This window comes from Cyprinodon tularosa, unplaced genomic scaffold (genome assembly GCF_016077235.1).
Source record: "Cyprinodon tularosa strain WSP-4 unplaced genomic scaffold, ASM1607723v1 ctg36, whole genome shotgun sequence".
NCBI lineage: Eukaryota > Metazoa > Chordata > Actinopteri > Cyprinodontiformes > Cyprinodontidae > Cyprinodon > Cyprinodon tularosa.
In genome coordinates this window covers 1,378,086-1,390,360 of record NW_024039074.1, presented here as the reverse complement: position 1 = coordinate 1,390,360, position 12,275 = coordinate 1,378,086, and the positions used below count along the sequence as shown (strand labels likewise).

General features: G+C 37.7%; 1 protein-coding gene across 3 annotated transcripts in view; it reads right to left on the bottom strand.

Moving 5' to 3' along the window:
- The window catches only part of si:dkeyp-23e4.3 (rho GTPase-activating protein 7), a 121,796-nt gene that overhangs the window by 20,774 nt on the left and 88,747 nt on the right, over nucleotides 1-12,275 (bottom strand). The window lies entirely within an intron of this gene.

The following is a 12,275-nucleotide window of genomic DNA, read 5'->3' as shown; positions in this document are numbered from 1 at the left end:
TACTGCTCGTCCAATGTAATCCAAGTGTCCTGAGTGGGTAGCATCCAGAATTTACTCGAAACGAAGTCATTTAGAACATTTTAGAGCATAAACAGTAGTGTATAGGATTTCCTAATAGCGCCCCCATGCGCGCTCACGATTCTACGGAAGCCGGCAGACGAAACCGGAAGAAAGTGCGCATTCAGCGTCTGCTCTGCCGATAATGAAAGCGTAGAAGAAGAAATGTGCTGTTTACCTGTGCAAAGAAAGAAACAACGAAAGAAAAATGTCTGAGGACTTCAGTGTTGAGGAAGAGCATGAGTTCTTTGCCGAGCTGAATGCGCTGGTTTGGTCTGCCGGCTTCCGTAGAATCGTGAGTGCGCATGGGGGCGCTATTAGGAAATCCTATACACTACTGTTTAGGCTCTAAAACGTTCTAAATGACTTCGTTTCGAGTAAATTCTGGATGCTACCCACTCAGGACACTTGGATTACATTGGACGAGCAGTATGGAGGAATATTGACACGTTTTTGTGGACTTTTATGGACCTTTCTGTCTCGGGCACCATAGACCTCCATTATTTGAATGTCAGCAGACAGCAAGAAGCCTCCCAGATCTCCAGATGCATTTGAGATATCAAAAAAGTACTCCAGAGTGTTGTTCAGCATGGGGGTGAGTAGAAAATGAAGGCTAATCATGTTTTGGGTGTACTATTCCTTTAAGTCAGGGGAAACACAGAAAAGGGAAGAAGCCATTTATGTGTGAGCCTTTTTGTACTTCAGCCTAGTAAATCTACTCATTTACTAATTCTAGTCATGCTCACGGTGCTAAAATAAAAATATAAGAGGTTAAAGACCATTTAAAACAAAGTTAAACACAGTTTCTGCTCTGAAAGCGACCTAATGTTGCCTCTGCTTCTAACATGTCTCATTCATGACCACTTATGGGAGGAAAGCTGGAAAAAAATCTTCCAATGCAGTGAAGGAAAATTTATATAAACTGATATATGCATTTCAAAGCTTTACAAAAGGACTTAACACATAATTGTTCCAAATTGCTCAAGAAATTAGAGCTTGGACCTTGATTAACAAAATGTACAAATCAAGAGTTGGCAACAAATCTCTGTAGGATTTACGTTTATCCATTTTCTCTGTTTAATACCATATTGCAGATTGTAGCCAACCAGCCAATAAGCAAAAATCTGGTACCGGTAATATCCTATACAAATGGCCACACACAAGCACCTATGGGTGATGGAAAAAGTCAAATTAACTGAAATACCTGGAACAAAGCTACACTCATACAGAAGGCAAGGCAAGGCAAGGCAAGGCAAGGCAAGGCAATTTTATTTGTATAGCACAATTCAGTACAAAGACAATGCAAAGTGCTTTACATGATTAAAATACAGGAAGATAAAACAGAATCAAAGCAAGTAGGTAAAAAAATAAAAAATAAAATAAAATAAAAAATGCAGAAACAAAAAAAGAATATTAAAAACTGTTGGATTAAAGAAAACAACCTCAGTTTGATCAGCAAACCAACTATCTATAAGAACCATAATGTAAAGCATAAGATCTAATTAATATAAAAATGATGCTCCTGCACAGGAGTCTAATTTTGATGTTGTGCTTCAAGTCATGACATATATTTTGGACATTAACAGCTAACTACTGATATTCAAAATAACCATTGGGTGAGCAGGATGAAGGTTTGCCCCAGTTCTTCCTATTGGTTCACATCAGAGGCTTAGCATTGAAGGCCCCATGCTAAAACCAGGGCGAAGAGAAAGTTTAATAAAAAACGGCGCTTTGGGAAGACTGTGTTTCACAAGAGACTGGCTTATTTATGAGGATGATGCTAAGCTAATGAGCTGCTCCGCGTGCAGCAAATACGCAAAACAGAACAGACATGTTTAATTTGTCGCTGGCTGTCAATCTATGAAACTGGAGAGCATCCGTACTCCTCCCTCAGGAGGTGCTCCAGTTACATCGCAGCGGCAAGAAGCCCAGGAGCTCCCCCCTGAGGAGTTAGAGGAAGTGTCTGGGGGATGGAAGTCTGGGCATCTCTGCACAGACTGCTGCCTCTGCGGCTCTAGAATAAGCTAAAGACAATGAGTACTAGTACAATATTCTCTGATAATATTGTTAATCAAGCTTCTGCTTAAAAATTGATTAACTAAACTGCACTTTAATAAATAGGCTCTATGTGTAGAGACTCTAAATGTTAATTGAAAGTTGATTTTTACCAATCATTTTATTGTAACTGAGACTAAGAACCTATAAACATTTGTAGACTGAAAACATATTCAAACTAAATCCAACATAACATAAAACAACAGTTTGAACATAAATTTCAATGTGCAACGAAAGGAAAAGTGTGATAATATGAGCCGAAAGGTCATCATATAAATAGTGTATGGTTTGTATATAATTGTGAAACATCTTTTTATGATGCTCTAATAGAGAAGCATTCGTACGTCCTTCCCTGGTTAGCAGGTTAGAAAATTAAACCAAGAGTTTTGGCACTCAGACAAGAGTCCATTTATCCCTGAAGGTTTGAAAGACCTATAATTATGCTGTTTAAAATTCAAATGAACTCACTCTCCTTAATAATCATGTTGGTTAACCAACTCTTAGCCACAACAACAGAAAAGCTCGAGAGGATTGCTTTGATTTATTAGAATCTAAGCCCTGAGAAAGAAACAACGTTGAATAATAATTCTGGTCTCTGTAGGAAGAAACTCATTCCAGTGAAATAATTAACAGACAATGGATAGAAAAGGACACAAATATTCCCCGAGAACCAAGCAGGTGATGATAAGTAAGTTGCTTTTGGATTTAAGAATAAACCTAATCCACGTCTGACCCAATTACAGCATTAATTATGAGCTTGGTGACGAACACAACATTCCTAACTGGCAGAAACAACAATAGGTTTTTCTCCCCCGCCTCCAGTGTGCGGTGAAAGACTTCAGCGGCAACACTCAGAGCCCTGTCTATGCTCCTCATTTACGTAAGCGATGGTATCTAGCAAGCTTCTGTTTGAGTGCGACCACAACCGGCCACAACCTCTTCCCCCTTTCAAACAACTTTGTCTCTGAGGAAGTTGTGATTCTGCCCCTCTGGGCTCAGATAAGAGATATGGCTGTGTGATAAGGAAGACTCCACCCGGCCAAAGCAGGAAACTGGACAGCCTGTGTGTGGCTACAGACAGAAACTGTGGATGCTGGGGTTACGTGCTCGATGGGGCGTTTATGCCACTCAGGGGACTGATGCTTTACAGCAAGGAAACCAAGATAGTTGAAGTAGCATGTGAGGAATAAAAAAAAAAATGTTTTTTTGATTTTTCTTTGGAGATCTGTGTCTGTTTGGGTCAATTTACTCTCTTTGAAATGTGTTTTCCTTTTTGGAGTCACACTTTCCTATTTCCTCTGGTTCTCGATTACTTCTTCTGTGTACCTGTAATCGAAATAGATTATAAAAAAAGCTGTGATCGGTTAGCTGTCTCAAAATGTAGAGTCCAACTCTTTAAACCAAGAAAAAAGAACAGATAAAAAGCAAGAAATTTGAAAGGGGGAAGAAATTCAACAGCATAAAAAAGTGATTCATTTTGACTGAAACAATGGCTGTATACAAAAACAGAAAATAGTGCAAAATTTAAAACCCACATTTTCCTTTAGTTTTCTGATTTCCCCAAAGCAAAATATGCAAAGTAAGCACTGAGCCTGATCAACACCAACTATTGCTCTAAGAAAAACTTTTCTGCTGACTACAATCAGCTAATTCTTATCTGGATTGGTACAGAATAGCACTCTGTCTGCCAAAAAAAATCAAAAATCGAATTTCTTTTTTTTTTACTGAATGAAAAGCATATGTAGCCACCGCAAAACTATGCTGGCATAACTCAAAATATTATTTTCTCTGTATCAGTAAAGTATTTCAAATAATGACAGAAGATAAAGAGTGATGCAAGAAGATGCAAGAAATATATTTTTTTACAACATGACTGGCAGCGTCTGAATATTTTTGCTGGGAGACGGAGAATGAGCTTCAGCAGGTAACATGAGGACTGAGTAGAATTACTAACCTTAAGGATAGATGTTGGATCATTCTTTCATAGAAAGTTGAAAACATGGAACATGGCCTGTTTGAAAATCCTGAAGTTAAAGAGTTAAAGTCATGGTGTATTTTCTGTCCCCCCCTGATGTGGATCATGAGCAGTATGCCTACAAAGTGAACTGATGGGGATGTGGTCACACCAGCTCTCCATGCAGCCCTCAGTAATTTAAAAAGCCAGGGTTCTGCATACCGATGCAGGACTTCGCTTCAGCTTTTAATTAAAATAACTCAACAAGGTGAAGAATCTGCAGCCCCTGTGATTAGGAGCAAAACAGTGCTGGTGGATTAAGTTTTGTTTTTAACCAACAGACCCCAGCATGTCTTGATCTTCTCCAAAGTCAGACTCAGAGCAGGTACAGCACCATGTGTGCTGTGTGCTTACTCCTACCTTTTACTCTCTATTTCCCCATAACTGCAAAGTCTACCGAGATAATTGTTTACATGTGTGAATGATAAAATTGTTGGGGGCTCAACAGCACCAGTGAAGAAGGAGTCTATGGAGAAACAAAGTTCAAAGGCTGGCACCATGGTCAGAGAGAGCCACCTCATCCTGAATATTTATTTAAGGATTTAAAGGACATTATCATTGATTTTAAGAATAAAAGGGACAATCATTCCAGAGTTTATCATAAATGGTGAAAGTCAGCAGTTTCAAATTCCTTTTTTTTGACTCATCTCACCTAGACAACGGGAAAAAAAGGGCACAGCTTTTTTTTTTAAACTCTTATGACAGTGTGGTCTTCTAAGGGAGCTGCTCATCCCACTAACCTACTGTATGTCCATTACACAGCCAGCCGCCTTGACCATTCTTTTGGGGAAGAGTGAGGGTAAACAGGTCTTGTAACTGGTTTATATTCACTTCTCCCCTCGGGCTGTGGACAGCCCGTTAAATAACCCCTCTGAAGAAAAGGATGTGAAAAAATCGAATAAAGAAACTATTCTACCTTAGAGTCTGTTGAACTGATGGTGAGCAAAACGGTAACAACCCGTATCCTAGGATTGAACATTTCTTACCCATTGTAATCCTTTTCTCTCTGTTGTTTCTGAACTGATGTAGGGGCAGTGACTGACAGCATGAAAGCCTTAAACACCGCGTCCCGCCATGTATAATGTTGTGTTTTTGTGTTTTCTGCTGGATTTGATCCGACAGACTCCTGGCTGACTGGTAAGTGTGCAGGACATTCACCCAGGACTGTGAATCCAGGGCCCTCCGTTGTGTGCCTGTCCACAATAAGGCCCATCCTATACACGTGGTTCTTAAAGCACCAAATAAACTCCTCTATTGCAGTCCCATCAGTCTGTCAAGAACCACAAGGAGCTGTAATGAAATCTGTAAATCTGCAAAAATAAAAACCTTTTCTGCTTTTTTTTAAATAACCGAAATGTAAAAAAAAAAAAAAAAAAAAAAAAAAATCCCTGTCTAGACCGGCTTTTTACAGAAGGTTAATTAAAGCTTCATTGGAAGAAAAGAGGGGATAGAGAAGGTTATGCTGAATATTGACTCTCATTTTAACGAAGCGCCAAATGACCACGTCCCTCGCTGTAATTAATTACCCCGGTGAGAAACAATTAAACCCTCACCTTAAAAAAAGAAAGTGCTATAAAGAAAGTAATTACTACCAAAAAAGACCCAAACCTTTTAACACCACCTAAGATGTTCTTTTCTATAAACTTCAACCATGGCAGTCAGACAGTAAATAAAGCACGAGCATGGAGATGGTGATAAAGAGCAAAAACAGCACAGACACCTCTACAGAAAATCAAAGCATATTTTTTTAATCATCACTGCTTTTAAAACGTTCTCTTTTCTATAAATGCAATCACTGCCAAGCCTAATTACCTGGAAGTAACTTAAAAGAAAGCAGAAAACTAGAGGTTACAGATTAGTTACATGTTCAAGGTGATAATTCAGCTTAATACACTAATATCTGAAGACATTGCAAAGGACTTTTTAAATGTGCTTTTAAATAAATTTGACAAACCATCACTTTCCTGCTACTCCAAAAACTTGGTTTAAGAAACTTTTATGTACGACCAAGAATTCGATTGCTATGAGTTTGGTTTGTTAATAAGGCGTCTTCAAGATGACGAATGGCTTAAAGTTTTATTTTTTTCCTTTGTGAGTTTAGGCCTGGACTGGTGGAACAAAAGAGAAATGAAAGCAGATTAATACAGCTTGCAGACAGTTAAATAAAATTATAAACTTTTTCACTTAAGATCATTCGGGACAAACTAACACTAGGAAGCACACTTTCAACAAATCAAAGTAAAATAATAAAATAAAGCTGATATAACATTTCTCTGACTTCCTGGACAATTTGAAAATGCATTTTTTATCCACTTAGTTTTGTTTTCAGATCTCAACCAAAAACACTCCCCCTTGTATTTGATTTGATTAATATTAAAATATTCTCTCTTACTTACATCAGTATTTTTGGTGTTTTTTTTTCTTCCATCTAATAACCCAAACAGGTTTTCCTTTTTTTCTCTGGCTGGTTTCACCAGATTAGCTCATAATCATTCCTGAACACTGTTGCCCTCCGTTGCTAACAACACTGTCAGTCCAGTGGAAAGAAAGATGGCTCTTCTTAGTTCAGATAAACGTACCCTGGTTACTCGGAAACATTTGAGGCTGGCCAGAAGTCTGTTAAGGTTTCTGAAATCAAAGCAAACTGAAATCTCATCTTTGATTCACCTGGTAATAATCTAAGTGTTTTTCTTTTTTTTTTTTACTATGTGTGTGTTTAATTGTTGTTTTTCTCCCTGTGAATGAAAAATCCAATTTTTTTTCTTTCTATTTGATGTATTGTTAGAGGCCCAGTATGGTCCCAGCATTTACATCACCTGAATGCTACAGCTCCCTTCATTTATTGGAAAAAGAGCAGTAAATGCTCAGTCTAAAAAAATCCAGCCTTTATAAGTAAACTTAATCAGATAGAGGAAAATCTCAAGCTTTTTAAAAAAAAAATCAGATGATTATTTAAAAAAGTTGAGGTAGAGCCAAACATTTGTGATGCCGTGCACTCCAGCATAGTTTCTGGCTCCTTTGACAGAGAAATAGCATCACATATTCTATACCAAACTAAAGATCAGATAAGATAGACTTTATTGATCTCACAGTGGGGAAATTCACTGTCACATTGGCTCAATAGTGAAAAAGAAAGGTGCCAAAAGGAGGAAAAGGTGCATGGGGTATATACAGTATATACAGTGGGTGCACATATACATATATAACAGCTGAATTATCCTATTAAACAGGTTTATTGCACAGGGAATTGAATAGGTATTCATATAATTAGGTATTTTTATATACAGTTATTGCACATGGTATTAAATATATATATATATATATATATATATATATATATATATATATATATATATATATATATATATATAGTTATTGCAGAGGGTATTTAATATAAGCAGGTTATTGCACAGTGTCCAACCTCAGGAGCTATTTCGCTGCAGGTTTTAGACAGATCCCTGTTCCCAGCCACAATCAAACGAATGCCTTATTTTAAACAGCTTTGTTAAAACTTGTTGGTTTGCCCATGAGGCAATCAAACCACAACAATCATGTATGAGGAATGCATCTAAAAGAATTTGCCTCTAGTCTTAATTGAAAACAATAATTAGTGCAGCCTCTAAAGTGTTTCACTATTTCATCATTGAATTAGCTGCAATGTGATTCTTAGAAAAATAATACTTTTACATTGAGAGCTCAGACTATTACATTTTATTACAAACACTGCCGTGATGGTTTTGACTTTCTTCTCAGAAAGACAACACATTCCTGCTCTCCATCATGAGGAGGAGAAACAGGCCCACAGCAACATAGGTCCTTCATCGTGTACCTGAGCTATCCAAACAAGTAATGAAGACAATCCATTCTTACAGTAGCTCTTGTATTTATATAGATAAAAAGGAAAGAAACTGAAACACAAGGCTGTGTGTTATAGACAAAGACTAAACACGAGTAATGATTATTATCATTATGTAGGCAATGAGAAAAACTCATTGGGGCTAAAGAGAGAGAGTTATTTATTTTTGAAGTCATTATATGCAAATTATTTTCCATAAGCACAAGTGATTTTCTGCCCTTATTGGACCTCAGCCTGGGTTGTTGTTTCTCTCAATAATTTTTCATTTTTTCATAAGCCGGAAATAAGCAGCAAACAGAACAAGTTAGACAACTAAAGTGGATACCAAGAAATACACTATATTGCCAAAAGTATTTGCTCACCTGCCTTGACTCACATATGAGCTTAAGTGACATCCCGTTCCTAATCCATAGGGTTCAATATGACGTCGGTCCACCCTTTGCAGCTAGAACAGCTTCAACTCTTCTGGGAAGGCTGTCCACAAGGTTTAGGAGTGTGTTTATGGGAATTTTTGACCATTCTTCCAGAAGCGCATTTGTGAGGTTGCACACTGATGTTGGACGAGAAGGCCTGGCTCTCAGTCTCCGCTCTAATTCATCCCAAAGGTGTTCTATCGGGTTGAGGTCAGGACTCTGTGCAGGCCAGTCAAGTTCATCCACACCAGACTCTGTCATCCATGTCTTTATGGACCTTGCTTTGTGCACTGGTGCACAGTCATGTTGGAAGAGGAAGGGGCCAGCTCCAAACTGTTCCCACAAAGTTGGGAGCATGGAATTGTCCAAAATGTCTTGGTATGCTGAAGCATTCAGAGTTCCTTTCACTGGAACTAAGGGGCCAAGCCCAGCTCCTGAAAAACAACCCCACACCATAATCCCCCCTCCAACAAACTTTACACTTGGCACAATGCAGTCAGACAAGTACCGTTCTCCTGGCAACCGCCAAACCCAGACCCGTCCATCAGATTGCCAGATGGAGAAGCGCGATTCGTCACTCCAGAGAACGCGTCTCCACTGCTCTAGAGTCCAGTGGCGGCGTGCTTTACACCACCGCATCCGACGCTTTGCATTGCACTTGGTGATGTATGGCTTGGATGCAGCTGCTCGACCATGGAAACCCATTCCATGAAGCTCTCTGCGCACTGTTCTTGAGCTAATCTGAAGGCCACATGAAGTTTGGAGGTCTGTAGTGATTGACTCTGCAGAAAGTTGGCGACCTCTTCGCACTATGCGCGTCAGCATCCGCTGACCCCGCTCCGTCAGTTTACGTGGCCTACCACTTCGTGGCTGAGTTGCTGTCGTTCCCAAACACTTCCATTTTCTTATAATACAGCTGACAGTTGACTGTGGAATATTTAGGAGCGAGGAAATTTCACGACTGGATTTGTTGCACAGGTGGCATCCTATCACAGTTCCACGCTGGAATTCACTGAGCTCCTGAGAGCGACCCATTCTTTCACAAATGTTTGTAAAAACAGTCTGCATGCCTAGGTGCTTGAATTTATACACCTGTGGCCATGGAAGTGATTGGAACACCTGATTCCAATAATTTGGATGGGTGAGCAAATACTTTTGGCAATATAGTGTATATGCTTTCACTTGGCTGTGATAAAACCTCAAACACCCAGGGACACCTCTTCACTCTGACAAAACATTTTATTGTAGGCCGGGTATTTTTCAGGATTTATTAGGCTGTACTTTCCTCTAAGATATTTCCTAGTAATGACTACCTTAAGCCATCTGTTACCCTGATAATGAACATAAAACTTTAGTTCTTCATCTTCTTAGCTGTTAAGGTGAGATAAAAATGAAAATGACCTCTGTTAGTCTGCAGTTTGACAATATTTTTAAATGAATTATGATTAATTCAACATTGAAAATAAAGGGTGAGGAAATATTTTTACAAGACAACCTGCTGTACTCTCTTCAGGGAAACTTTATAAAGTCCAATTTTCAGCAAGAAGAGTTTACTACAGATTGTAAATGTATTTTATTGATGTAACTTTTTAGTATATAAGTTTCTCTAAAAGCTACTAAATAGGGCCGTAACTAACGTTTATTTTGCTAATCAATTAATATGTTGATTGTTTTTCCAATAAACTAATTAGTAATCTGTACCAAAAGCTGCCTAATGTTAGATTTTTATTCTTTTATTATAATTTAACAAAGTAAATATAAAAAAATAAACTTCTGGAGGAGTTCTAAATGGAGCATATTTTCAAATAAGGTTTTTCATCTTAAATAAAAAAAAACAAATAATTTCTGCTCTGGGAGTTAATTTTTCAGTAAATGGCATGTCATAGATTCTATTTATACTCCAACTAATGATTATTAGATTAGTTGATAACTATTTCAAGTTTACAAATGTTAAGTTTTTATGCAGTCATAATGTTTCATGAATGTTGTGGTAATTTTAAAGCATGAATTAATAAATTATTAAATATTTATACAACACAGCCCTAATTATTTCTGAAATCAAGAAATAAATTTCAACTATTGTTCGTCTAATCCAGTGGGGCTAGAAATTACACATTCAGGATCTGACATTTGTATTAATTAAAAAATAATAATTTTAATAATATCCTATAACAATCCTATACGTTTTAGAGCATTTAACTAGAAAAGGCCCATCAGACTCTAGTTGGTGAACCTGTCAGACTGCTGCTTGGGGTTTCTCAGTGTTGACAGAGGAAGGATTTGTTTGAAAGCGCTCTGCAAATGGCTAATACGGTACTTAGGACATTGAGAAGGTCTGACAAACTCCATGGATCCAAGATGGAGAACTCCTTATTTCTACAAGTCGAGAAAGTATTTTGGAGACATTTATGTTATAAACAACAGAACGTTCAGATGTGCTGCCAGATCTTTGAAATCACTCAAGTCTGGAGACGGACTCTAACTGTCCCTCTCAGAGGATTTTGACAAGGATGTTTAGAGCTATCCAGATTTAAGCCAATCAATAACTTTAAGTTGTTTGAGCAGCAGTGCTTCATTCCTTAGTAAGGCCAGTTTTGAGTCCTTCAAAGAAGGAAAAGACCGAAGCAAAATTCTCCTGGAGTCCAACAGTCTAAATTTTTCTGTCGATTTTTATCTTGTTAATCAATCATGTGGTTGTGATGTAGGGTGAAGAAGCAGCGAAGACAAAGGATTTTTTGTTCAAAAACTCATTGAAAGGTAGTTGTGTTTCCATCCAACTGAAATAAGAATTTTAAGAAAACATTAAAAACTTCTAAAAAAGGAAATGTGAATTTGCTGCATTTCCATTTAATTTGAAAAGAAGTAACCAAACTTTGCAAAAGTTAATGTCGTACACACTGCGTTTTCAGGCAATTGCTGTAGTAAACAGGAAGTAGAGGCTGCAGTATCACTACCTGATCCGTCCCGGAAGCACCATCCGCACCATCAGCTCATTTGCACATGCGCAACCAGATATACATCTGGGTCGACCTCGATTTTAATTTGTGAAAAAGACCTAAATGACGTTTGTCCGTGCTTTAAAATAGTAAGCGTTCTAAATTATAATATGTGTTACAGGTTAATAATGTTTTTCCTGAGAAAATAAATGTCTTAAAATCCTTTCTGTTTTATCACTGTCTGTGCCTGATCTTTACCAGACATGGGATCCTATGCTACTCCAAGAAACTAACTTTTTCAGCTTCGTATTTAAACATATATCCAGGCTTTTTGTGCTTTATTCTTTAATTTTGTGTTAACTGTATGGTATATAGTGCGTAATCTAAGGAAAGAGATAACAAAAAAAAGATAAACACGGTTTAATCATATTTTGCCAGACTACTCTAAACATGTCTGAGGATGACGTCAACAAGGTGTTTAACGGAAAAAATTTAAAACCATCAACATTTTCTCAGAAAAGTCATAAATATTTTTTTAAAGATGTGTATTAGCATTCTTTAATGAGTTAGGGATAGAAATAAGTACTTTTAGTATCATAATTACATCATTTAGGGTAATGCAAATGAGCCGATGGTACGGATAGCGCTTCTGGTACAGATCGGTTAGTGACATGCAGTCTAGCATAGAGCACAGATCAGTAATGGAGAACCGTTTTAATGGATGTATTGAAATCGTAAAAGTTTTCTTAAGTTAACATGTCAGTAGTAATGCAGGTGCTGCTTCAACTAATGTTTACGTACATAACAGGAACATCTGAGAAGCTGGTGGCAGCAGAAACAGCTGATCAGTCATGTGAGTGAAAGTTTGCTACATCAGTGCCGATTCAAAAAAAGCTGTTTTGCTCATCAAGCCTTTTTTTTTTTTTTTTTACAAAAGCCAAAAC